This window comes from Lithobates pipiens, unplaced genomic scaffold, assembly GCF_037356315.1.
Source record: "Lithobates pipiens isolate NorthernLeopardFrog02 unplaced genomic scaffold, aLitPip1_a1.2 Scaffold_13, whole genome shotgun sequence".
Classification (NCBI taxonomy): domain Eukaryota; kingdom Metazoa; phylum Chordata; class Amphibia; order Anura; family Ranidae; genus Lithobates; species Lithobates pipiens.
This window is the reverse complement of record NW_027507718.1, coordinates 221,357,329-221,383,977: the sequence shown is the minus strand read 5'-3', so window position 1 is coordinate 221,383,977 and position 26,649 is coordinate 221,357,329. Positions and strand designations below refer to the sequence as shown.

The following is a 26,649-nucleotide window of genomic DNA, read 5'->3' as shown; positions in this document are numbered from 1 at the left end:
TTTTCCTTTTTTTTTGTTCCCCCCCCCCCCCCCCCCCCCTTCATCTCATAAAATCTAACAGACACCTTTCACACTGGGGCATTTTTCAGGCGCTTTTGGGCTAAAAATAGCGCCTATAAAGTGCCTGCAAAACGGCTCCCCTGCAGTCTGTGTGAAAGTCCAAGCGCTATCACACTGAGGCGATGCATTGGCAGGATGTTAAAAAAAAGTCCTGCAAGCAGCATCTTTGGAGCGGTGTATACCTCTCCTTCACCACTCCTGCCCATTGAAATGAATGCGCACCACTGCTGAAGCGCCACTTCACAGGTGCATTTAACCTCTTCCTCGGCCGCTAACTGGGTTATATGCTTCCCACTAGCAGCCTAATAGCGGGGCTAAAATGACGGTAAAGCGCTGCTAAAACTAGCAGCGTTTTACTGTCAACGCCTGCCCACTCCAGTGTGAAAGCAGCCTTAATAAGTGATACAGAAAATGTCTTACTTTTAAACATTTATTAAGCAAAACAAACCTCCAATCCATTTACTTGTATGTGTAATTTAGATTAAAAAGACAAAACTATATATTAAATAAGAACAGGTAATCAAAACTTTTGGACGAAAAAAAAAAGTGGGCTAACTTTACTGTTTTTTTTTTTTTAATCATTAGTCTATTTTTTTTTTTCCAAAAAAATTGCGTTTGAAAGACCTGCGCAAATGCTGTGTGACATAAAATATTGCAACAACTGCTATTTTATTCCCTAGGGTCTCTGCTAAAAAAAAAAATATATATATATATATATATACTTTTTGGGGGTTCCAAATGATTGTCTGACAGAAAATACAGGATTTTTACTTGTAAGCAACAAGTGTCAGAAAAGATTTAGTCTTTAAATGGTTAAACTGAGAACTCCTACACACAGAGCTCAGTTCATTCAGAAGTGTAAACATTGTATCTCTTTGCTCTTTTCTTGGCAGACTGCCCAGAGAGAAGGAAAGTCACTTCACTGAAGACTTCAGGCAACTTGCATGGACTTCTATTACAGAAGTCATTTGCAAGTCACACTGTAGTTATAATCGGCCTTTTTATCAGCACAAACGACCAATGCCGATTAATTAAAAACGGCAAATATCGGCCGACCTCTAGGCCTAAGATCAAATCACTGCCCTATGCATTCTTTGTGTTGCGTTAGTCCCGTTTCGACAGTTCTGTATAGGAACATGAAACAACCACAAACAATTCAAATACGTGTTTCTTTTATTTGAAAGTATATTTTAAATTATGAATCCTTCCTTTTTTTTTTGGTTTATACTATTGTACTGGATTTTGGACAGTATCTCTTGGTTATTGGTGTCCATATTTTTTTTAATTTTTTATACTGTTTGGTATATACTGTATTAAAGTGCAATTCTGACTGTACACCTAATTGGCATTAAAACTGTCCCCTCCTCTGTTCTAATACCTATGCCAACTAACCTGAGTAAGAAACACTGACGGCGGCTGCTGGTAGCGCTAAAGCACCGCTCGTTTTAGCATCACTTTTCGACCGCTGCCGGTTTTAATGCAAAATAAAAGATTAAAAATGTTCATTTTGCGGTGCTTTGGAAGCGCTGCCCATTCATTGCAATGGGCAGGGCATTTTGGGAGCCCTAAATACAGCACTCCCAACCCGCCACAAATATACTGCTTGCAGGACTTTTGGCCCCAGTGTGAATAGTCACACTTCAGTGAATGGGAGGCGGGTTTCAGGTGCTTAGCAAAGGCTATTTCTAGTGCTAAAGTGCATGAAAACCAGTGTGAAAGGAGTCTTAAAGGGTAACTCCACCTTTTTGTGGGGAAAAAATTGCTAATAATAATAAAAAAATATAACACATACAATTGCTACACAAGTCATTATAATTAAATGTTATTAAAAATGACCTTTTCTTTTCAATCTGCAGCTCTGTAATTTTCTGTAAAATTCAATATGGCTACCTGGAGGTGTTCTGTACACCAACGTTTCTAAAGTCCATTCCTCAAGTACCCCCAACAGGTCATGTTTTCAGGATTTTCCCTCAGATGAAATGGCTGTGGTAATTACGAAGGCAGTGAAACTGATCAAATCATCTGTGCAAAATAATTGAAAGCCTGAAAACATGATCTGTTGGGGGTACTTGAGGAATGGAGTTGAGAAACATTGCTGTGCACAGATCAGATGGTGGTACAGAATGCCCCCCGGAAATGTTATTACATGGGTGATTGGCTTACTGTTTTTTTCCAGAAGTCTGCACTTAGATACAAGTACGTTTTTGCGCATCCCCTGCAACAAAAATGTAATGTAAAGGGATGCATACCCCGCCACTTTCCTTATTGGAGCCCTGCAGGTGCAGCAGCTGATTGATTCATTTTACACATGGACATGGAAAAACCGATATTTCTTCTCAGAATAACAAAAGGTAGGAATGCAATAAAGTTTGTTAGCCACTGCCTGCCATATAGCAAAACGACGGCTGGAAAGTGGTTCAATTATCCTGACTGGACGTCATATGACGTCCAGCAGGATAAGCTGCGAATGAGTGCCCATGGGGTCACGCAGCGCGGTTATCGGTGGAGTGTCAGTCTGACACGCTGCATCTCGGATCTAGGTAAAGAGTCTCTGATGTAGGCTCTTTACCACATGATCAGCTGTGTCCAATCACAGTGTAAACCGGAAAAGGCGTGTATCGACTTTTCCTCTACTCGCACTGACAGGCACTAGTAGAAAAGAGCCGATAGACTGCTCTCCTGACAGGGGGTCTGCCCTGATAATCAATGCGCTGATTATTATCAGTGCAGACCCTTTGAGAATGCCCACCCATGGCTACTGAGGATGCCCACCAGGGATGCCAATCAGTGCCCATCAAGGATGGCACTCTGTGCCCATCAGTGCCGCATATCAGTGAAGGAGAAAAATTACTTATTTACAAATTTTTGTAACAGAAATGAAGAAAAACTTTTTATTTTTTCATTTTTTTTTTTTTTTTTTTTTTGTAGCGCAAAACATTAAAAACCCCAGAGGTGATCAATGGGCCAGAAAATTAAGATAAATGCTTATAAAATTGGGCATGCCTAGTTTTGCAATGCATCAAGCAGTTGTGAATGTACAGTTGTGAACCAGGACTTGGGGTTACATTTTTTTGCTTTTATGGCTAAATCTGCAAAAAAATAAAACCTTAAGGAGAATATTTTTTTTTTTTTAGTCAGTCATTTTTGGGGTGTCGTTTTTTGGTACATCAGTAAGGCTTGCTTTGTACTTTTGCAGCATCCTATTATGTTTTGGTGTAAATTTGTGCGGTTGAATAAATACAAAATCACTCAGACAACAGTTGTGGAAAAAGCCTGTTTTTTATTTTACAATATATACAGTATTTTCCAATATATACATTTACATGTATGATGACCTTTGATCAAAGAAAGTAGCAAATGGCATTAGTTATAAATCTGCACGGGTGTTTTCTCAAAATGCATATGGAGTGCATTTAACATAATTTATGGTGTGCAATCTACAGCTTTCATATATACAGTTGTGGCCATAAGTTTACATACAAGTGGCAAAATTTGTATGTTTTGGGCCATTTGATTCATTTGTAAACAGTTGAATAAAATCTGGAGCTAGACTCTGAACTTTCACTTTAACCAATCTAAAGCTAAACCTAATCTATTCAGCCCTGCAAAGAAGAGATCGCATATACTTACCAAGTCAGTGGCGGCTTCAGGAGTGTGCAGGAGAGGCAGCTGACAAAGGAAGCCCCATTGTCACTCTATGGGTGATGTAATTTCCTGGGCATTTCACAGCCGTTGTCTGCTTTCTTTCTGTACACAGCAGCGATTTATTTATTTATTTATTTATTTATTTATTTTGTTCTTTTTTTCTTTACAGGGTTAGATGGATTAGGTTTAGCATGTGGCTCAGATTAAGTTTAGTGTTAGGTTTTGGCTGAACTTCCACTTTAACCCCTTCATGCCGATGTTACACAAATATGCGTCCCCACTGCACTGTGCTTTTTGCCGTGGGGCCACATATTTGCGTACCTCCTGATTCTGGGTCACCCGATTGCTGTGATGGCCTCTTTGGCTCAGTCACTGTGAAGCTTACACACACACACACACACACAATTACAGTGTGTGTGTATATGTACATTGATGGGTGTTTTAGGATAAGAAAAATTCCGTTAAGCCTAGTACATGCATACCGTACTAATAACTGACAGTTCAGGAGACACTGTCCTAACTGACGTTAGTTGTTACCACGATCTCTGCTGCTGTGCTATTGTGTTGTGACAGGGTGGATGGGCAGAACACTCTGGTCAGTGCTGCCAAACGGCAGATCTTTTTCAGTCTGTCTGTACACACGGGCCAAGTGTAGGCCGGTTTCTATTGAACCAGTGGATGCTGCCCCACATTAGGTGACATTGTGTGCTAGGCTTCATGTTGACTCCCTAAAATTATTTCAGCCACTATGGGAAGAGTTCTCTATATATCGAAATAAAGTTTTTATATTTGCATCATGCAATATGTTCCCATGAAGTAATATAAGATCCCAGCAACAGAAGATGCAGTGTTGTACAAAGGGTAGTGTTTCTTCTGTAAGTAACAAATAATCCTTAGATAATGTAATATTCCCTTGAAATGCAGAGATAAATGGCCTCAAGACACAGGCAATGTTAGAGGTTAGAGAATAGTCAGAGATATTAAGTACAATTCCCGCAATAGCCCCTCGGAGAGTAATTCCTTTATTGTCCAACGGATTTGTAGAGCAGGCCTTCAGGATAGCCCCATTTGTACTAGATGTGGACAGGCCCCAGGAGATTTCATTCATCTTATTTGAAGATGTCTAACATTGGTAAGATGTTGGAAAGGTGTTTAACCACTTTCAGACCGGACCATTTTGCTGGTAAATGACCAGAGGTCTTTTTACAATTTGGCACTGCGCTGCTTTGACTGGTAATTGCGCGGTCATGCAATGTTGTACCCAAACAAAATTTGCGTCCTTTTCTTCCCACAAATAGAGCTTTCTTTTGATGGTATTTGATTGCCTCTGCGATTTTTATTTTTTGCGATATAAACGTGAAAAGACCGCAAATTTTGAAAAAAAATGATATTTTCTACTTTTTGTTATTAGAAAAATCCAATAAACTCAATTTTAGTCATACATTTAGGCCAAAATGTATTCAGCCACATGTCTTTGGTAAAAAAAAAGTCAATAATTGTATATTTATTGGTTTGCGCAAAAGTTGTCACATCTACAAACTAAGGTACGTTTTCTGGAATTTACGCAGCTTTTAGTTTACGACTGCCTATCTCATTTCTTGAGGTGCTAAAATGGCAGGGCAGTACAAAACCCCCCCAAATGACCCCATTTTGGAAAGTAGACCCCCTAAGGAAATTGATAAGTGGCATGTTGAGCCCATTGAATATTTTATTTTTTTGCCTCAAGCGATTGAATAATGACAAAAAAAAAATTTTTTTTTTTTTTTTTACACAAAGTTGTCACTAAATGATATATTGCTCACACATGCTATGGGTATATGTGAAATGACACCCCAAAATAAATTCTGCTGCTTCTCCTGAGTACGGGGATACCACATATGTGGGACTTTTTGGGAGCCTAGCCGCGTACGGGGCCCCGAAAACCAAGCACCGCCTTCAGGCTTTCTAAGGGCGTAAATTTTTGAGTTCACTTCTCACTACCTATTACAGTTTTGAAGGCCATAAAATGCCAAGATGGCACAAAACCCCCACAAATGACCCCATTTTATAAAGTAGACACCCCAAGCTATTTGCTGAGAGGCATGTTGAGTCCATGGAAAATTTTATATTTTGCCACAAGTTGCGGGAAAATTACAAACTTTTTTTTTTTTTTTCACAAAGTTGTCACTAAATGATATATTGCTCACGCATGCCATGGGCATATGTGAAATGACACCCCAAAATAAATTCTGCTGCTTCTCCTGAGTACGGGGATACCACATATGTGGGACTTTTTGGGAGCCTAGCCGCGAACGGGGCCCCGAAAACCAAGCACCGCCTTCAGGCTTTCTAAGGGCGTTACAGTTTTGAAGGCCATAAAATGCCAAGATGGCACAAACCCCCCCCCCCCCCCCAAATGACCCCATTTTGGAAAGTAGACACCCCTAAATTTAGGGGTACACTAGTGAGACTAGGTAATAAATGGCGGGTGCCCTGAAACTATAAAAAAATAACTAACCAACCAGCGTCACCTGTAACAGTTATATGGTGATCACTGGTGAAAGGGTTAACTAGGGGGCTTTATGCGGTAGTATATGGGGGTCCCTGGCGCTATAAAAAGCTGCGGCGAACCTAAATACCTACCTGCCTAACTAGCGTCACCTGTGACACTAATACAGCGATCAGAAAAACGATCACTTATTAGGCTGGGTTCACACTGGAGCGATGCGGGAACGCCACGAATCCGCGGCGGGTTCCCGCATCGCATGCCTCCCGGCGGCAGTTCACACTGCCCTATGCGAACTGCTGGGAGTGTCAGTGAAATGTTAATGACACCCCCAGATCAGTTCGCATATCGCAGTGCGATCTGCAAACTTGGATCGCATGGTGTGAACACCCATGCGATCCGATTCTGCTGCGGACCAAAAAAAGGGTCCCGTGCGAGTTTGCGGCGGGTGCGGCGGGTGCGACGCGAATTCAGCCATACTATCTGTATGGCTGAACTCAAATCGCACAGAGATCGGATGTGATTTGCACTGCAGTGCGGTGCGAATCACATCCGTTCTCATAAACCGCTGCAATGTGAACCCAGCCTTAGTGACACTGGCGACGGGGGGTGATCACGGGGTTAAACCTTTATTGGGGGGGTTAGGGGGGTACATTAGAACTAAAGGGGGCTAACCCTAACTGCCCTAACAGTTATTACAGTCACAAATGACACCCGCCGGGTGATCAGGGGGTTAAACCTTTATTAGGTAATAAATGGCGGGTGCCCTGAAACTATAAAAAAATAACTAACCAACCAGCGTCACCTGTAACAGTTATATGGTGATCACTGGTGAAAGGGTTAACTAGGGGGCAATCAGGGGGCTTTATGCGGTAGTATATGGGGGTCCCTGGCGCTATAAAAAGCTGCGGCGAACCTAAATACCTACCTGCCTAACTAGCGTCACCTGTGACACTAATACAGCGATCAGAAAAATGATCGCTTATTAGGCTGGGTTCACACTGGAGCGATGCGGGAACGCCACAAATCCGCGGCGGGTTCCCGCATCGCATGCGAACTGCTGGGAGTGTCAGTGAAATGTTAATGACACCCCCAGATCAGTTCGCATATCGCAGTGCGATCTGCAAACTCGGATCGCATGGTGTGAACACCCATGCGATCCGATTCTGCTGCGGGCCAAAAAAAGGGTCCCGTGCGAATTTGCGGCGGGTGCGATGCGAATTCAGCCATACTATCTGTATGGCTGAACTCGAATCGTACAGAGATCGGATGTGATTTGCACTGCAGTGCGGTGCGAATCACATTCGTTCTCATAAACCGCTGCAATGTGAACCCAGCCTTAGTGACACTGGCGACGGGGGGTGATCACGGGGTTAAACCTTTATTGGGGGGGTTAGGGGGGTACATTAGAACTAAAGGGGGCTAACCCTAACTGCCCTAACAGTTATTACAGTCACAAATGACACCAATGCAAAAAAAAAAAAAATGACATTGGTGTCACTGTGACTGGGGAGCAGGGGTAATTGGGGGGGTGATCGGGGGGGTGTGAGTGTGCCTGGCATGTTCTACTGTGTAGTGACGTGTTGGTGCAACTCACCGATCCTCTCTCCTCGGTGTCGGAACGAAAAATACCAACACGGAGGAGAGAATACATCACTTCCTCTCCTGTGTTTACATTACAGGAGAGGAAGTGATGTCACGAAGGATTTCTATTCGTCGGGAGCGATCGCGAGGGGGTGGCCATGAATGAATGGCCGCCCCCTCGTCCGGGATCGCTCCCGAACGAATACCGACCGCCGCAGGCACCGGGCGGGGGCCCGATCGGGCCCCCGACCCGCGGGAAGGCAGGGACGTACATGTACGCCCTTATGCCTGCCCGTGCCATTCTGTCGACGTACATCGTCGTGCGGCTGTCGGGAAGTGGTTAACATTATTTAATGCTGTTCTTAAAACAAATGTTGCATGTAATCAATATATTCATATTTTAGGGCATCCAGAGGTTTCTGGAAAACCAAGTTATTCTGAGATTGGGGATTAGCAGAAGATTTCTCATTTGAAAATTGATTGTACAAAATTGGATTTGTCCACATCCCATAACAGCGGCAGAATAGATATCAGCAGCCAATTAAAATGAAATTGGAACAGTTGAATTAACATAGGGGAGCGCTAAACAAATTTCCGAAGAATTGGGTGAAATGGCTAAACATGGCTGGTCTGGTACCATATTGGTAGGAATATAAAAGATGTTAGAAGCTTCAAAATGTAAATATACATTTTTTTGGGGACCAGAGGGGTAGGGATAGCTTAAAAGGTTTTTTTCTTAACTAGTTTAATGTTCTTCTGTGGAAGATTTCCCCCTTAATGACCAGGCCGTTTTTTCCGATCCGGCACTGCGTCGCTTTAACTGAAAATTGCGTGGGTGTGCGACATTGTACCCAAACAAAATTGTCGGCCTCTTTTACGCACAAATAGAGCTTTCTTTTGATGGTATTAGATCACCTCTGCGTTTTATTTTTATTTATTTATTTATTTTTTTTTTAAGCTATAAACAAAAAAGGAGCTGCAATTTTGAAAAAAAAAAATTAAATATTTTTTTGTTACTTTTGCTATAATAAATATCCCCCAAAAAAAAGTAAAAAAATAAATTTCTTCATCGGTTTAGGCCGATATATATTCTTCTACATATTTTGTAATCGCAATAAATGTATGATTGGTTTGTGTAAAAGTTATCGTGTCTACAAAATAGGGATAGAGTTATGGCATGTTTTATTATTATTATTTTTTATTTACCAGTACAGTAAAACCTTGGTTTGAGAGCGTTTTGCAAGACAAGCAACATTTTTAAATACACTTTGACTTGATATACATGTAGAGTTATGTCACAACTGAGTATAAAAGAGAAGAGATGTGCCTTTAAGTGTAGCAATATGGTTACATTTAATGAAGGTACAACATTTTAGAAAGTCACATGGTAGATGATTAAAACAGGCACATCTAAGTATGCAGGCCTCCAGGGTTAAACTGTCAACATAGACCATCCTTCGCACTGCCATCAACGTCATCCCTTCCACACTGCACCCCATGATTGCTTCAGGCCTCACTTTCAAATCGCTTTACTGCAGGGTAGTCTTTCTGGTCACGACTGCAGACTGACATCCGTGAAATCTGGAGGTGCGGAGCATGGTCTATGTGGACAGCTTTATCCCGGATGCCTGCATATTTAGATGTGCCTCTTTTAATCATCAACCATGTGAGTTGCTAAATGTACCTTTTGTTAAATGTAACCATATTGCTACACTTAGAGGCACCTCTCTTCTCTTTTTTTACTCTGAAGCTCCTGCTGAATTTTGCTTCTAATCCTCTTGTGGAGGTTGCCATCTGTGGATGGACATTTTATGGTTACACAGCCTATCGCATTTCTATAATATTTTTTTATATGGACTATAAACTGAAGGACTTATGAACAAATGGTTGTGGAATGAATCATCTGAGTTTCCATCATCTCTTATGGGGAAAGTCGCTTTGATATACAAGTGCTTTGGATTACAAGCATGCTTCTGTGCCAAATTATGCTTGCGATCCAAGGTTTTACTATAATGGTGGCGATCTGCGATTTTTAGCAGGACTGTGACATTGCAGCAGACAGATCGGACACCTTTTGTCACTTCTACAGCCATGAGTGCTATAAAAATGCATTGTGTTTCTAACTGGGGTGGGTGGGACTGACTGGAGGAGGAGACATATTGCTGCTCCTGATCACTAGGAACAGCAGATCTGTCTCTTTTCCCCTGGCAGAACGGGATCTGTCTGTTTACATACACAGATCGCTGTTCTGGCTCTCGTGCCCACGATCACGGGTGGCCAGCAGACATCACGGTCGCCATCCATGTGCATGGGGGTCCCCCGCCGTGCAGCGGGCGTGTACCTGCTATCGCCCTTAAAGGTGCCAACATACACCTACAGGAATGAGCTGACCTGCTGCCGTATGACGGTGGCTAGTCGGCAAGTGGTTAAAGCATGTTATACAGCACAGTGCTTATGCTGTGTCATTTGGCCCCCTGTTTTGCCTAAAAAATCTGTCTGATTCTGCCAGTTTCTACCCTGCCCTCTCTGCGCTAACTCTGATGTACCAAGGATGCTGAGCTTTGACAGCAGGATTATCCACAGCCTGCTGTGTGTCTCCTGTGTCCTCTCCCCCCTCCCTCCTCCCCCCTCCTATCTCTGTCTGACCATGCCCCGATCCTCTCCTGCTCTAGAAGAAAAAAAAAAAGTATTTTTCTTCTATGGTTGCCTCTGATATATAACAGTAAACTTCCCAGTCGGAATGTCTTTTTAAAAATGGTGCTGTATAATGGCTTACTTTCAGAGCGCCATTCGGTGCTCATGTGAAAGCCCGCCGGTCTCCTCCTCTCCTTGTCTTGGCTGACGTCAGTGGGGGTTACCCAAAACCTCCCCCTGAAGGTATCGCATCGGGAGAGGAGACCAGCGGGCAGTCAGATGGCGCTCTGAAGTAAGCAGCACATTTTTATAAAAGACAGCTTACTGTGATATAGGAGAGGGAACTGTAGAATTTTTTTTTTTTTTTTTTTTTTTATTCATTAACAAACACTTTATAAGTGTACATACTCCTTCGAGAATGTTACATTTTAAACACAAATTTATTTTAAACCCCTTTGACAGTGGGATACTTTTCAGACGTTTTTGCGCTAAAAATAGCGCCTGTATAGTGCCTGAAAAGCGCCTCTCGATCCACCCCAGAGTGAAATCCTGAGTGGGCAAGTGCGCTTGCAGGACAGGAAAAAAAGTCCTGCAAGCAGCATCTTTGGGGCGGTGCGGGAGCGGTGTATCCTCCACCGCCCCTGCCATTGAAATTAATGGGCACCGCTGCCAAAGCGCCACACTGTACGCAAATTACATTTTTATCATTTTCTCACACAAATGGTAGTATTTAATCACAAACTCTGTTTAGCACCACTGGATCCAATAATCCATTTGATATTCAAACAGTGACAAACTCCTTGGTTATCAGGGCTGCCAGTATCCCCACTGTGGTACTGTGTCTGACTTTCACTGGCAACTGAAGGTATCCTCCCGGTATTTTTATTTTTTTTCTTTAGTGCTGGTGATACTCTTTCTTGTAAAACCACTCCTAGCAGCTAAATAGTAACTGGATTGCTTTTACAAGCAGCGGGAGGAGCCTGGAACCATGACAGCCCTGATAATTTCTATGGTCTATGAAACCGGAAGCGCTGAGTATTTTGTCACTTCCAGTTTCCCTGGTTGTACACTAACCATTAATGGTTTGAAATAAAAAAGCATTGGTTCATACAGATTTTGGTATGGGCTGAAGCTTTTAAGGGCAGGTGGGATGTCCTGAGTCTAATAGACCCCAGATGTCTCAGTATAGAGGACCTGTCACTGCCTTTTGCCATCACAAGGGATGGTTGCACTCGTGATAACAATAAAAGTTAGAAAAAAAAATGTAAAGGTACAGTGTTACAGTAAATCGCTTCTGTCTCCCTGTGCTCGCATACAAAGGTGAATGTGCAATTTGGTCCCGCATTGCTACATAAACAGCACCACACGTGAGGTATCGCCACAAACGTTTAAGTGCAATAATCCCCAGCATCAGACCTTCTGTGTAAATCTAAAGTAACCTGTAAAGGCTTTTAAAACGATGCCTGTGGATAATATAATGTACGTAGTTCTTCACTGTTCCACGGACGTTTGCAATAATAAAGTGTGACATGCTTTATTTTTCTTTTTACTCGGCTTAACATCATCTTTTATATTTTACCAAACAATTGGGTATTCTGTTGTGTTTTTGTGCATTAGGATTCATTAAAGTGTATTTATTTATTTTTTTCCCCCCAAAAATGGTGAAAAAAACACTGCACAAATGCTGTGTGACCAGAGCTGGCGCTACCACTGGGCAAACTAGGCAGCCATCTAGGGCGCACTGCTGTTGGTTTCCCTACACTGTCTCCCGCCGGTCTCCGTGCTGTAAGTTTTCAGTGCGGTGCAGGGAATGTTTTTTTGGTCTGCAGCATGTAACGAACTCAGTCTCAGGCAGCCGCTCTGTCTGATAGTATCATTAGGGTGCAGCGCAGCACTGGAGGACATGTCCTGCGTCTCCCGACAGAACTGAAGCAAACATCCCCTGCCACTGCACGCCTCTATGATTAGTGACACTGTGACCTGTCTGTCTCTCTTAAAGATTCTCTGGCAATTGTCACAGTGCAGCCAGCGCTGCCTTTCGTAGAGGCTGCTCTCCCTCCCTCCCGGCCGGCCTGTTCTGTACAGTGGCAGCGGCCCATGACGGGCGGGCTATAGCTGATCGGAGTAGTGGATGCTCTGGGGTCGGTTCCTGGATGGTGACAGCTAGAGCCTAGAGACAAACCAAGGCAGGTTTGTGCCTGGCAGAATTGTCCAATGCAGAACAGAGCCCTGGTGAGTGAAGAACACTGACATATTACTGTATAGTGTATCGACGAATCTGTCCTCGGACTCCTCACATGTGTGATGTCATCGTACTGAGCATATGGCTGTATTTAAGGGTCCCCCTCCTCTTCTCCTAACCCCTAATGGGCAGGGCAAAGGAGGTAGAGTCGGGGCAGAGTGAATGGGGGACTGCAAGATGACAATTTTGCCTGGGGCAGGGGTGTCAAACTCAAATTCATCGGGGGCCGCATCAGCAGTATTGTTGGCCTGAAAGGGCCAGTTGTATCTGTAGAGCTATGTATCTTCTCTTTAATATTGCAGTGCTGTGAAGGGCAGGCGCAGACCAGCACTGAGCCCACTCACACTCCTGTAGCAGATGATGCAAGTCCAAAAAGTCGGGTCACACATCACTGGTATCATCCACAGGAAACGGTATTGGAGGCTGCTTAGACTGAACACCATCAGAAGTCAAGAGTACGCTACGTACAGAGTGAAGAGTTCAGGAATGCACTATGTACAGGGTGTAAGCGGCTCCCTCCCTGTGTATTGGGCTATAGTTAGTACCTCCCTGTGTAGGCGGATCTTGGTGATCAGTACCAGTGTTAAGTCTATTGTAAGTTATGTCTTCTTTAAACATCACTTATCAAAATAATCAGCACAACATCAAGGCTTTTACAACACTGAGCAAGTCCTCAAAAAGCCTGCCCACAGGATGGTAAAAAAAATAGTCATCCAAGCTGTCAGGAACCTCCACTGCTGACAGCTATACTGGGCCAACAGTGCATGTACTTAGCGGACCGGCGCTGCTGGAGGGACTGAGGAGAAGAGCAGGGAATGTTTGCTCTAGTTCTCTAGGAGATGGCTGGCCGTACATGCGCTCACACAAAGCCGGCACCACTCGCGGGACTGAGGAGAGCAGGCAAATGTTTATTCTAATTTCCTAGGAGACGGCTGGCCGTACGTGCGCTCACACACCTCTCAAGGGACTAAGGAGGATGTTTACTCTGGGAGACCGGCAGTGGGAAAAACAGGTGGCAGCCAGCGGACGCTGCACAGGCCACTTGACGCAGCCTGGTGGACCGGATTCGGCCCGTGGGCCTTGTTTGCCACCTGTGGCCTAGAGTGTCAAAAATCCTTGCACCAGCCCTATGTGTGACAAAGAATTGGAACACCCACCAATTTATTCTCCAGGGCCTCTGCTATAAATTAATATATAATGTTTGGCATTCTAAGTAATTTTTTTGCAAAAAATACAGATTTTTACATGTATGTACAGTGGATAAGTGGTTAGCGCTTCTGCCTAGCAGCACTAGGTTTGTTGGTTCAAATCCCAACCAAGTCATTACCTGCCTGCAGCTTGCATGTTATCCCTATGTCTGCATGGATTTCTACCAGTTACTCCTGTTTCCTCCCACACTCCAAAGACATGCTGGTAGGGTAATTGGCTCTAGTATGCGTTTTGAATGAATGTTAGGGACCTTAGATTGTAAACTCACTGAGGGCAAGGACTGATCTGAATGTGTGTGTGTATGTATGGTGGACACATCGGACAATTTTGACACGTTTTTGGGACCATTGTCATTTTTACAGCGATCAGTGCTATAGAATTGAACTGATTACTGTAAAAAATGACACTGGCACTGAAGGGGTTAACCACCAGGGGGCTAGGGAGGGGTTAAGTGTGTCCTGGGGATTGATTCTAACTGTTAGGGGGCCTGGCTACGAATGACATTTCACTGATCATAGCTCCCGATCACAGGGAGCTATGATCAGTGACCATGTCACTAGGCAGAACGGGGTGATGCTTGTTTACATTAGCATCTCCCCGTTCTTCAGGTCTGTGACAGAATTGCGGGTATAAACATGTATACATAGAGTCCGTGGGACCCGCGATCCTACTCACGGAGCTTTTGGCAGGGGCACGTGACCACACGGCGGCAAATTCAAAGGGACGTACCTGTACACCCATTTGCCCAGCCGTGCCATTCTGTCGACCTAGATCTACATGCAGCGGTCGGCAAGTGGTTAATGTCTAAACTGCTGGCAACAAAAGTGAGTACACCCCTAAGTAAAGAGGGTACAAATTGGGCCCAATTAGCCATTTTCTCTCCCTGGTGTCATGTGACTCGTTAGTGTTACAAGGTCTCAGATGTGAATGGGGTGCAGGTGTATTAAATTATCGCTCTCACTCTCTCATACTGGTTGCTCTCACTCATACTGGTCACTGGAAGTTTAACATGACACCTCCATGGATAAGAACTCTGAGGATCTGAAAAAAAAGAATCGTTGCTCTACATAAAGATGGCCTAGGCTATAAGAAGATTGCCAAGACCCTGACACTGAGCTGCAGCATGGTGGCTCACACTCACTACTTTACATTGTAGAAAAGTGTCATTTTTTTCAGTGCTGTCACATGAAAAGATATAATAAAATTATTTACAAAAATGTGAGGGGTGTACTCACTTTTGTGAGATACTGTGTGTGTGTGTGTGTGTGTGTGTGTGTGTGTGTGTGTGTGTGTGTGTATAGTGGATATAAAAAGTCTACACACCCTTGTTAAAATGTCAGGTTTCTGTGATGTAAAAAATTGAGACAGGATAAATAAATGATTTCAGAATCTTTCATGTGACCTATAAACCTCAGTTGAACAACAAACTGAAATCTTTTAGGTGGAGGGAAGTAAAAATAAAAAAATTTAAATAATATGGTTGCATAAGTGGGCACACCCTTAAACGAATTCTTTGTTGAAGCACCTTTTGATTTTATTCCAGCAGTCTTTTTGAGTATGAGTCTACGAGCATGGCACATGTTGACTTGGAAATATCTGCCCACTCTTCTTTGCAAAAACGTAAGGGCATCTCCTGTGCACAGCCCTCTTCAGATCACCCCACAGATTTTGAATGGGATTTGGGTCTGGACTCTGGCCGGGCCACTCCAAAACTTTAATCTTCTTCCAGTGAGGCCATTCCATTGTTGATTTGGATGTATGCTTCGGGTCACTGTCATGCTGAAAAATGAAATTCAACTCCATGTTCAACTTTCTAGCAGAAGCCTGAAGGTTTTGTGCCAGTATTGACGGTTCATAATTCCCTCTACCTTGACTAAGGCCCGTGGTCCAGCTGAAGAGCCCCAAATCATGATGCTGCCACCACCATGCTTCACACTGGGTATGGTGTTCTTTTGGTGATGTACAGTGTTGTTTTTGCACCAAACATATCTTTTGGAATTATAGCCAAAAAGTTCAACCTTGGTTTCATCAGACCATAAAACATTTTCCCACATGCTTTTGGGAGACTTCAGATGTGTTTTTTGCAAAATTTAGCCAGGCTTGGATATTTTTCTTCGTAAGAAAATTTTTCCGTCTTGCCACTCTACCCCCATAGCCCAGACACATCAAGAACAAGGCAGATTGTTGTCACATGTACCACACAGCCAGTACTTGCCAGATATTCCTGCAGTTACTTAAATGTTGCCATGTAGGCCTCTTGGCAGCCTCTCTGGCCAGTTTCCTCAGTTTTTTTTCATCAATTTTGGAGGGACGACCAGTTAATGTAACTGTTGTGCCATATTTTCTCCACTTGATGATGACTTTCTTCACTGTGTTCCATGGCATATCCAATGCCTTGGAAATTCTTTTGTCCCCTTCTTCTGACTGATACCTTTTACCAATGAGATCCCTCTGATGCTTTGGAAGCTCTCTGCGGACCATGGCTTTTTCTGTAGGATGCGACTAAGAAAAAGTCAGAAAAGACCTACTGCAACCAGTAAGATCCAAGGAGAACTTACGACCGTTGATGGTTATGTACAGCAGTAGGAACAAAGAGGTGGCTCTATAAAGTGCTTGTGGGACTGAAGGTCAGAAAGAGGTTTCATGGCTATGCTGGCTGGGATGCAGTTGCAGTTAATTAAGGAGATCACCAATATAGAGGTACCAGAGGAACCTTGGAGGTGTTTGTTTCATGGGGTCAGTATGCCAACTAAACAATACCTGAAAACATTGGTGCCTCGTCTATTGAATGCAGCCAAAAGTTTAATACCCCATCAGTGGCAGGAGACAGCCCCACAATGGGAAGTTGGAGCAAGAAAATTAAACAAAACTTATAACATGGAATATTTTGGGTTTTTTGGAGAGGAGGGAATGGAAGGATTTGAAAACAAGTGGAAGGTCTGGAGAGAGTTTAGGCAGACAAGGAGATATGCAGAAATGATGGCAGCAGGTGAGCAGGAGAGGCTGGGAGACACAGCAGACATCAAGCAATCAAAGGTGGGAAGAGAGAGGGGGGGTGGGTTTGGGGTGAATCATAACTTCAAATTGTGATGGTGTTTGAAAAGTTTTTTTTTTTTTTTTTTTTTTACTTTTGATATATATTTGCTATAAAGAAAATGAATAAAGAAATAGAAAAAAAAGGAAAGACCTACTAGGACAGCTGAACTTTATTTGGGGTTAATTGGAGGCACTTTAAATGATGGCAGGTGTGTAGAGACTCCTATATAACATGAGTTTGAATGTGATTGCTTAAGGCCCGGTTCACACCGCTGCGGGGGGAGATCCGGATGTGATTCGCACAGCAAATCACATCCGATCTCCGTAGCGATGCGAGTTCAGCCATACAGATAGTATGGCTGAATTCGCAGCGCTCCCGCAGCAAACTCGCACGGGACCCTTTTTTGGGTCCGCAACAGAATCTGATCGCATGGGGGTTCACACCATGCGATCCGATTCCTGTGCGAGTCGGCAGATCGCACTGCGATATGCCGACGGATCTGGGGGTGTCATTAACATAACATTGACACTCCCAGCCGTCCGCATAGGGCAGTGTGAACTGCCGGCGGGAGGTGTGCGATGCGGGAAAACGCAGCGGATTTGCGGCGTTCCCGCATCGCTATAGTGTGAACCTGGCCTAATTCTGAACACGGCTACATCCCCAGTTATAAGAGGGTATGCATACTTATGCAACCACATTATTTAACTTTTTTATTTTTAAAAGATTTCAGTTTGTTTCTCAATTGAGTTGTACAGTTTATAGGTCACATTAAAGGTGGAAAAAGTTATTATTTTTTTTTTTTTTTTTTTTTTACATCTCAGAAGCCTGACATGTTAACAAGGGGGGGGTGTGTGTGTGTGTATGTATGTATGTATGTGTGTATGTGTATATGTGTGTAATATATATATATATATATATATATATATATATATATATATATATATAATATAATATAATGCGCTGCATAAATTGACGGCAATAATAAATAAATTAATATGTATGCGAGAAGTGTCAAACAGGCCTGGTCTTCAAGTGGTTAACCCATGTCTGTGAAGTCCTCAGTTCTAAATCAGTAGGGCACATATTGGCATTATTACAACATTACTTTGAGTACAAATGACCTGCAATGAATAAAATAAAAACTGCTACTCCCGGTCTGTTTCCACCAATCACAGGAGACTGCAGGCTATTGTTTTTATTCAGAAAGACTCTTCCTGGTAGACTTGCAGTGAGATAAGAGGATCATAAAGCCACAATGGAAATGCATACAGCTGCTCCCTTGTACATGGAAAATTACAAACTATGCACAGAAACAAGGATTTTCATATATTAACCACTTTCAGACCAGACCAATTTGCTGGTCAAAGACCAGACCACTTTTTGCGATTCGGCACTGCGTCGCTTTAACTGACAATTGCGCGGTCGTGCGACGTGGCTCCCAAACAAAATTGACGTCCTTTTTTTCCCACAAATAGAGCTTTCTTTTGGTGGTATTTGATCACCCCTGCGGTTTTTATTTTTTGCGCTATAAACAAAAATAGAGCGACAATTTTGAAAAAAACGCATTATTTTTTACTTTTTGTTATAATAAATATCCCCCAAAAATAGATAAAATTTTTTTTTTTCCCTCAGTTTAGGCCGATACGTATTCTTCTACATATTTTTGGTAAAAAAAATCGCAATAAGCGATTATTGATTGGTTTGCGCAAAAGTTATAGCGTTTACAAAATAGGGATAGTTTAGCATTTTTATTAATAATTTTTTATTATTTTTTTTTTTTTACTAGTAATGGCGGCGATCAGCGATTTTTATTGTGACTGCGACATTGTGGGGGACCCATCGGACATTTTTGACACATTTTTGGGACCATTGTCATTTATACAGTAATCACTGCTATATAAATGCAGTGATTCCTGTGTAAATGGCAGTGAAAGGGTTAACCAGTGGGTGGCAGTGTAGGGGTTAAGTGTTCCTAGGGGTGTGTTACTAACTGTGGGGGGGTTGGGCTTTCATTTAGTGTACACTGATCTCTGCTCCAATCACATGGAGCAGAGATCAGCGTCACTAGTTGCTAGGCAGAATAGACAAATGTTGTTTACACAGCATTTGCTCTATTCGGCCGCTCCGTGAGACGATCGCGGGGATGCCCGCGGCGATCGAGTCCGCTGGTCCCGCGACCGGACTCACGGGGGTCCCGACCAGCGTGGGAGCGCGCCGCCGGCGGCGTGCTCCCGATGGCACGGCGGCAACGAATATTGGACGTACATGTACGCCAATATGCCTGCCCGTGCCATTCTGTCGACGTACATTGTCGTGCGCTGGTCGGGAAGTGGTTAACACACACTGATCATATTGTTTACGTTAGGCCAGTTTATTTTCCTGACATTTCTCCTTTTAACCACTTGACCTCTGGAAGATTTACCCCCCCCCCCCCCCCTTCATGACCAGGCCATTTGCTTTTCGATGCTGCGTTATTTTAACTGACTTTTTGTGTTACACAAATAGTTTTCTTTTGGTGGTGTTTGATCACCACTGGGTTTTTTATTTTTTGCGCTATCAATGAAAAAAGATAGAAAATGTTGAAAGAAACCCAATATTTTTTAAGTTTCTGCTATAAAACCCTTTGGTAAAAAAAATCCCAATAAGCGTATATTGATTGGTTTGCGTGAACGTTATAGCATCTACAAACTATGGTGTGTGTGTGTGTGTGTGTGTGTGTGTGTGTGTGTGTGTATACACACACACGCTTATGCCTCCAAACGCCTCTGACAGTTTGTGTGCATGGACACATAGGCTAACATGGAGGGGCTTTTAGAGGAATTAAAAAAAAAAAGTTAAATGCCGCTAACAGCTGTAAAAATTCCCTGTGTGCATAAGCCATAAGGGTCTTGTATTAGCCCCTCCTGCAGTTTTCTGCAGGCAGCCTGTAGTGGGAGGAGCTGCTGGGTCCCTCCTGCAGCTCTGCTCTTTGCACAGGGTATGTGCAGCACAGTGATGCAGTCATTGCTACTTTTACAAAGTAATATGCGGGTTTGCAAAGGTATTTGATGCGCATAAAGTGGATTCATATCCTTGGTGGTTGTTGAGTATAGTTGAAGGAGAAGTATTGCCATGCTCTTTTGGCCACATATCTCCTGTTGGTTTACAGAATTGCACTTAGCTCTGTACTCCTTTGACCCTGATTCAGCTGGCACTGGGGTCAAATCTGTTATCAGTTGATGTTGCAGAGCCAGTTCAAGCTCCGTAGGGATCCCCACAATAATGTCAGGATCTGCCTAGATGCCTGACAGGCAGCTGACTTGGCCTCCAAGTGTGCCGCTGAGAGCCTGAGCCAGTCGTTCCCACTCCTTCCACAGCATGGTGCTCCACTGAGTGCTGGAGGGGCAGAGCGGAGAGCTGTGACTTACAGTCACTTCTCTGTTCTCAAATGGGACCTGAGAACCGAGTGATCAGTAGTCTGTTTGTTCTGTTTTAAGTGCAGAGCCGACGGGGGACAGATGCAGTTTGGATTAATTCTGCAGCCACCTAGGAGAGTATAAATGTTGATTATTTTATATTTACACACTTCTCATTTAAAAATAGTATGCCTGGAGTTTAGCTTTTGTACAATAATTAATAATTGATTAAAGACCTGTTTTATGCTAGGGGAGTATGAGCAGTAGCTGGGGGGATTTGTAAATCTCAGTTTTAACTGGTTCCAGGTAACATAAAGATGTCTATAAGTAGACTAGTGTGTGAAATAGGTATGTGCCCTTTTTTAATTAAACCAGGTCCTCTCTCACATATTGCAAATTGGCCAACTTGCAAACATGAAGTATATTTGTCCTTTCTTACTTTTATCTTCTAAACATTGTTACGTTACACCTTTTATTTAACATGTAGCATGTTTAGCATCCCTCCCTTTCCTGGGACAGCGGGCGGAGGTTCATCTCCTTGCACCTGCTGTCACATTTTAAAAACCGTGCTCCGCACAGCTGCAGCATTCATTTTATAGGAATTTGTAAATAAGAAAACTCCAGCATCCAGCCAGATAGATGGCTTGTAATTCTCGATAAACTACCAGGGCACTGGTCAGCGTCCTCGTACTTTACTGACAGTTCCTGCAGCTCAGTAACAGGCTGCCCATATTGAGATATGGTCAGAGAGCTGTTAGTAGTGTGTGCAGGAGCCTGACATTGTGCCTGTTATCCATTGATCAAGGTTGCAATATTCTGCAGGCTCAAGTGTAAAAATAAATAAACGCACAATATTTTGCCTGAAAAATCAAGCAGGTTATTTTATATTATTTTTTTATTTATATTTTTTCACAAAAAGGTTACCTTCGCCTTTAAAGGCTGGCTCCACCTTTTATGTTGTACAAAATAAAATTTTATGGCCACCCTACCACCTTATGTCTCTGCTATGTCATTTTCCAGTCAGGAAACTGAGGGGGGTATGGCTTTTCTCAGCATATGCTGCTGCTTTGCGCTTGGCTCAAGGTCACAAAGCCATCTTGGTAGAAGCGGTGATTATAGTATGCAACTTCAAAATCTGTGGCATATAGTGCAGCCAATGACACCCTCCACCAACAAACACAAGATGCCAAGACCCCTAAAGAGGAACTGCAGTCTGCTCACATAATTTGTAATAAAAACATTTTTGCCATTCTGAAGCTTCCCTCCAACCACTTTGCATATTTTATATATACTGTGATTCTGTACTTGCCAAATATGTTGCAGCAATCTTCCTCCACTGAGTCTGGCTGCAATCATTTTAGCTGTGGGCAGCTGAAGCTGCTGTGTGTTCACTTCCTGGATTTACACAGACACGCCTCCAGCTCTGCAGCTCTCATTGGCCCTCTTTTGTCTCATCCCCCTTCCTTCCTGGCAAGCTCTCACTAGAATGAAAGCGATAGCTGTGCATGATGTCATAAGCCTAGGCTTTTTACCAGACAAGAAACAAGAAGTGGGCTGTATACGGTATTTACTAGAAGAAAAAAAAGTTTTACTATCCAAAGTTAAAACAACACGGGCAGAAGATTTAATAGATCAAAAGTTGAAAAAATGACTGAAGGTCCACTTTAACTATTGAAGGTCAAATGCGCTTCCCCATCATAATGTGATGATCAGCATGGCAAAGTAATGAAAACCCCTCTGGCCACACTCCTCCGATTCTCAGATGGAAGCCGCAGTATCAGAGTACCATGACCATATCAGAGGCTCCACATAGCGTAATAAATTCAAAATTCCAAGATTTATTTATAAGAATAATACAGAGGTAGAGTTTACAAGCCAAAAACATTAAGGCATATCACCACTGCTTGGCTTGTGTGCATCATAACATCAGATAGTTGGCTCCACCAAATGTGTTTCATCACAATTAATATCATCAGGGGAACAACAGAAGTGCAGGGAGGAGACATTTCATGAGTCTGTGTAGGTACCATGGGATTTGTAGTCCTTAGAAATTGAAAGTAAACAGCAGAGGAAAAGCTGCAAAGCATACAGCGAATCCAGCAAGTTGTGGAGGAGATGGCCAGCAGACAGGCAGCACTCACAATATGAAATTCGATTTTTCACGTTTACATTGGATTGTCAATGATGACAATTTTTGGTTTGGTTATTAAAATGCCGCTGTTATAAATTGAAAGCTGTGACCATAGATTCTTTTAAACTATGAAAATTAAAGTTAGAAGCTCATTGGTTGCCATGCACAACTGCTTCAGCTTCTGTTCCCTCAGCCTTGGTACACTCCCCTACAAGTTGTCAGCCCACACATGAAGTTAGGAACATACAGTACTGGAGTTTTCGTATATTAACCTCCCTGGCGGTATGATTCATTCTGGTTTTAGGTGCTGAAAGCGGTACAATTATTTTGCATGGAAATTTGGCGTTTTATATTGTAGTCCTGTAATTCTTAGGCCGCGTACACACGAGAGGATTGTCTGGCCAACTAAGTCCGCCAGACAATCCGACAGACAGTCCGTCCTACTTTTGAATGAACGGACTTGACCACACACGATGAACAGACAGTCCGCTGAAAGCTTGCGCGATGACGTGTACGGCACGTACGACGGGACTAGAAATACGACGTCCAATACACTGCAATGCAACCTTCGGCCGTGTAAATCCTTTCTGAGCATGCGCCATACTTAGTCCGTCCAACTAGCCTACTCACGAGCGGACTGTCCGCTGAAACCAAAGTTGGATGGACAATATTACGGAAATTCCGAAAGACTTAGTCCGCCAGACTGTCCGCTGAAAAAGTCCGCTGAAGCCCACACACGAGCGGACTGTCCGCTGAAACACGTTTCAGCGGACTAAGTTGGACGGACAATCCTCTCGTGTGTACGCGGCCTTAGGAATAATTCTCTTAAATCTGTTCAAACCAGAGTCTAGCAGACATCCCACGTATGATAAAGTTTATAATATAATAAATAATAAAAATGATTCAATAATGTAATCAAATCCTAAAACACTGAAAAAGGGACACTTTTTGGTTGCTATGGGCAATCTCCAAATTTCAGGCAGAAAAAACAGTATTTATAATATAAAAGTGCATGCAGGGCACTGCACAGACCAGGGGTTGACAAATTTGCTTGGAATCTAGGAGCCAGCTAAAAAAGTTAGGAGCCAAGTCCGTGACGGCGATCTGGACCTGTCCCTGGCCTGACATGGAGACGAGTGAGGGGAAGCTAGCCCCCAGCCCCTCACCTGTCTCCAAGTCATTGCCCATAGCTATTAGAGGGACATTTTATTTTGTTTTATTTTTTTCAAATGACGATTTTTTTTTTAAATTGCATTTTAGTGTAAATATGAGATGTGAGGTCTCTCTGACCCCAGATCTCATATATAAGAGGACCTGTCATGCTTTTTTCTATTACAAAGGATTTTTACATTCCTTGTAATAGGAATAAAAGTGACACACATTTTTTTTTTTTTAAAAGAACAGTGAAAAAAAATAAAAATAAAAGTTAAAATAAGAAAAATAAAATAAAAAATTTAAATGAGCCCTGTCCCGCCAAGCTTGCGTGCAGAAGCGAACGCATATATGAAAGCAATGTTCAAACCACACATGTGAGGTATCGCTGCGATCGGTAGAGTAAGAGCAATAATTCTAGCCCTAGACCTTCTCTGTAACTCAAAACGTGCAACCTGTAGAATTTTTTAAACGTCGCCTATGGAGATTTTAAAGGGTAAAAGTTTGTCGCCATTCCATGAGCGGGCGCAATGAAGCATGACATGCTGGGTATCAATTTACTCGGCGTAACATTATCTTTCACAATATAAAAAAAAATTGGGCTAACTTTACTGTTGTCTTATTTTTTTTTATTAAATAAATTATTTTTTCCCCAAAAAAAGTGCGCTTGTAAGTACGCTGTGCAAATATGGTGTGACAGACATTATTGCAACAACCACCATTTTACTCTCTAGGGTGTTAGAATAAAAAAGAAAAAAAAAAGTGTGTGTGTGTGTATATATATATATATATATATATATATATATTAGACATGTGCATTCGTTTTCGTCCGAATGCATTTTCGTCCGAATTTCAGGTATTTTCGTTTTCGTTTTGACAAACGATAACGAAAGTGCAGATTCCGAAAAACGAAAGATCCGACATAAATAAATGCTTTTTTTCGTTTTCGTTGTTACAACAGTTCGATATAGAATAGGAGATTCGAAGTGACCATTCGATATAGAATAGGAGATTCGACGTGACTCCATATGTCTATTGAACCTGTGGTCGAATGTGCCTAAGTTTTGTTTACCTCTATTAGTCCTATTATATAGAAAAGCTTCGACAGAGAGTAAATATTCGACATAGAGAGAACAGAATCGACAGAGAGAAACGATACTGGAATTGGGTGGGGGAAGTAAATAAAAAAAAAAAATGATAATATTCGACGGGATCGTTGCACGTTTATAATAATATTCGACGGGATCGTTGCACGTTTATAATAATATTCGACGGGATCGTCGCAACTATACGACACTGCAATCGTACATTTCGGCAATCGAATGCTCCGCCTATAGGCTATATAGTTTAGCAGCTCCATCGAATCTTCTTTATCCATTCGACAGATACCATAAGCCTTCCAAGACAGATTCGACCGTAATTCATGTGGATTTTCGGACGAATGCAATTTTTGCACGAAAAACGAAATAAATAACGAATTTCGGGAGTAACTAAATAAATAAAATTTACGGACGAAAACGAAAAAACGAAACGAAATATTCTAGTCTGCACATGTCTTATATATATATATATATATACACACACACACACACACACACACACACACACACACACACACACACACACACACACACACACACACACACACACACACATATATATATATATATGTGTATATATATATATATATATATATGTATGTATTTAATGTTTAGGTGTTCTAAGTAAATGGAAGGAGATCTATTAGCATTAATGGTTGTAATTCCAACGGCCACCACAAGAGGGCGCCAGATTCCAGAAGGAATAGGATCACAGAAGGGAATAGCTAGCATCACAGAAGGCCTCAAAGCCGGGGGCTCAATTACCGGCCGCCGGCGGCGCGGCCCGACGCAATCACGCTGGGGGGGTCCACGGAGACAGGATACCCCCAGCTGTGCTGCCCCAGGCGCCAGTCGCTAATTCTAGTCGCCAATGCGACCTGGCGCCCGGGTTTTGTCGAGCCCTGGCACAGACCACTAGGGACAAAGGGGGTGTGTAATTTTTTTATACAGTACTGTAATCTGTAAGATTACAGTACTGTGTGTGTTTTTACTTTTTTGAATTTGGCGCCGATCTCCGCTCCCGTGCATCATAACGTCGCAGGGAACGGAGCTCGGCGGCATTCGGCACTGTGTGAATCGAGCGGAGGACAACTCAATCACACAGCGCGGAGGACATCGCTGGATCCAGGGGACAAGGTAAGTAACTACTCCCTGTGTCCTCCCTGCATCCAGCGATGCGATCCCGAGTCTGGCTCGGGGTTACCGCTTGTGATAGTAAAATCCCAACCCGAGCCAGACTCGGGATCACCGCCAGGGAGGTTAACAAGTATTTTTCTGCATTTAGTGCAGCTGCTATGTACAGAAAAAGCAGCTTTACAGCCACCCAGATTACATCTACAAGTCCACTACTATATTGTTCTTTGGTGTGCCCCCCGCAACCCAACTGGAGAAATACTTACCTTCTTCCTTATGTCCTTGACCCAGTGATCCTTACAGCCTTGCTTTAAAAAGCCTTCCTGCCAGGTCCTTTTTATCCTGAACAGGCACACCACAGCCCCATTCATTCCTATAGGGCAGGGATATTCAATTAGCGGACCTCCAGCTATTGCTAAACTACAAGTCCCATCATGCCTCTGCCTCTGGCTGTCATGCTTGTGGCTGTCAGTCTTGCTATGCCTCATGGGAATTGTAGTTCTGCAACAGCTGGAGGTCCTCTAATTGCATATCCCTGCTATAGGGCAAGCTGTACTCTGGCAGACCTCTGCACTCTGTTATTTATAACTGTAATTATAGATCCCCTTAGGAATGAATAGGAATGCTTCAAGTGCATGCACAGGTTTAAACAGGTGTGGTTGGGATCCCTTCTGAAGCTGTGCTGCTCTGCGCATAGTGAGGATTATTGAATTAAGGACTTCTGCATTTCTCCGGGTGGGCTGCACTTGGGTGGTGGGGGGAACTGCATTAAAGGGCAACTTGTAACGAAGATACTGATACCCTTTAGGCATTTTGTGTATCTTACCTATGTCAATAAGAA

At 42.9% G+C, this 26,649-nt stretch overlaps 1 protein-coding gene across 2 annotated transcripts in view; it reads left to right on the top strand.

Moving 5' to 3' along the window:
- Nucleotides 1-26,649, top strand: part of TNKS (tankyrase) — a 315,565-nt gene that overhangs the window by 7,413 nt on the left and 281,503 nt on the right. The gene's annotated exons all lie outside the window — the stretch shown is intronic.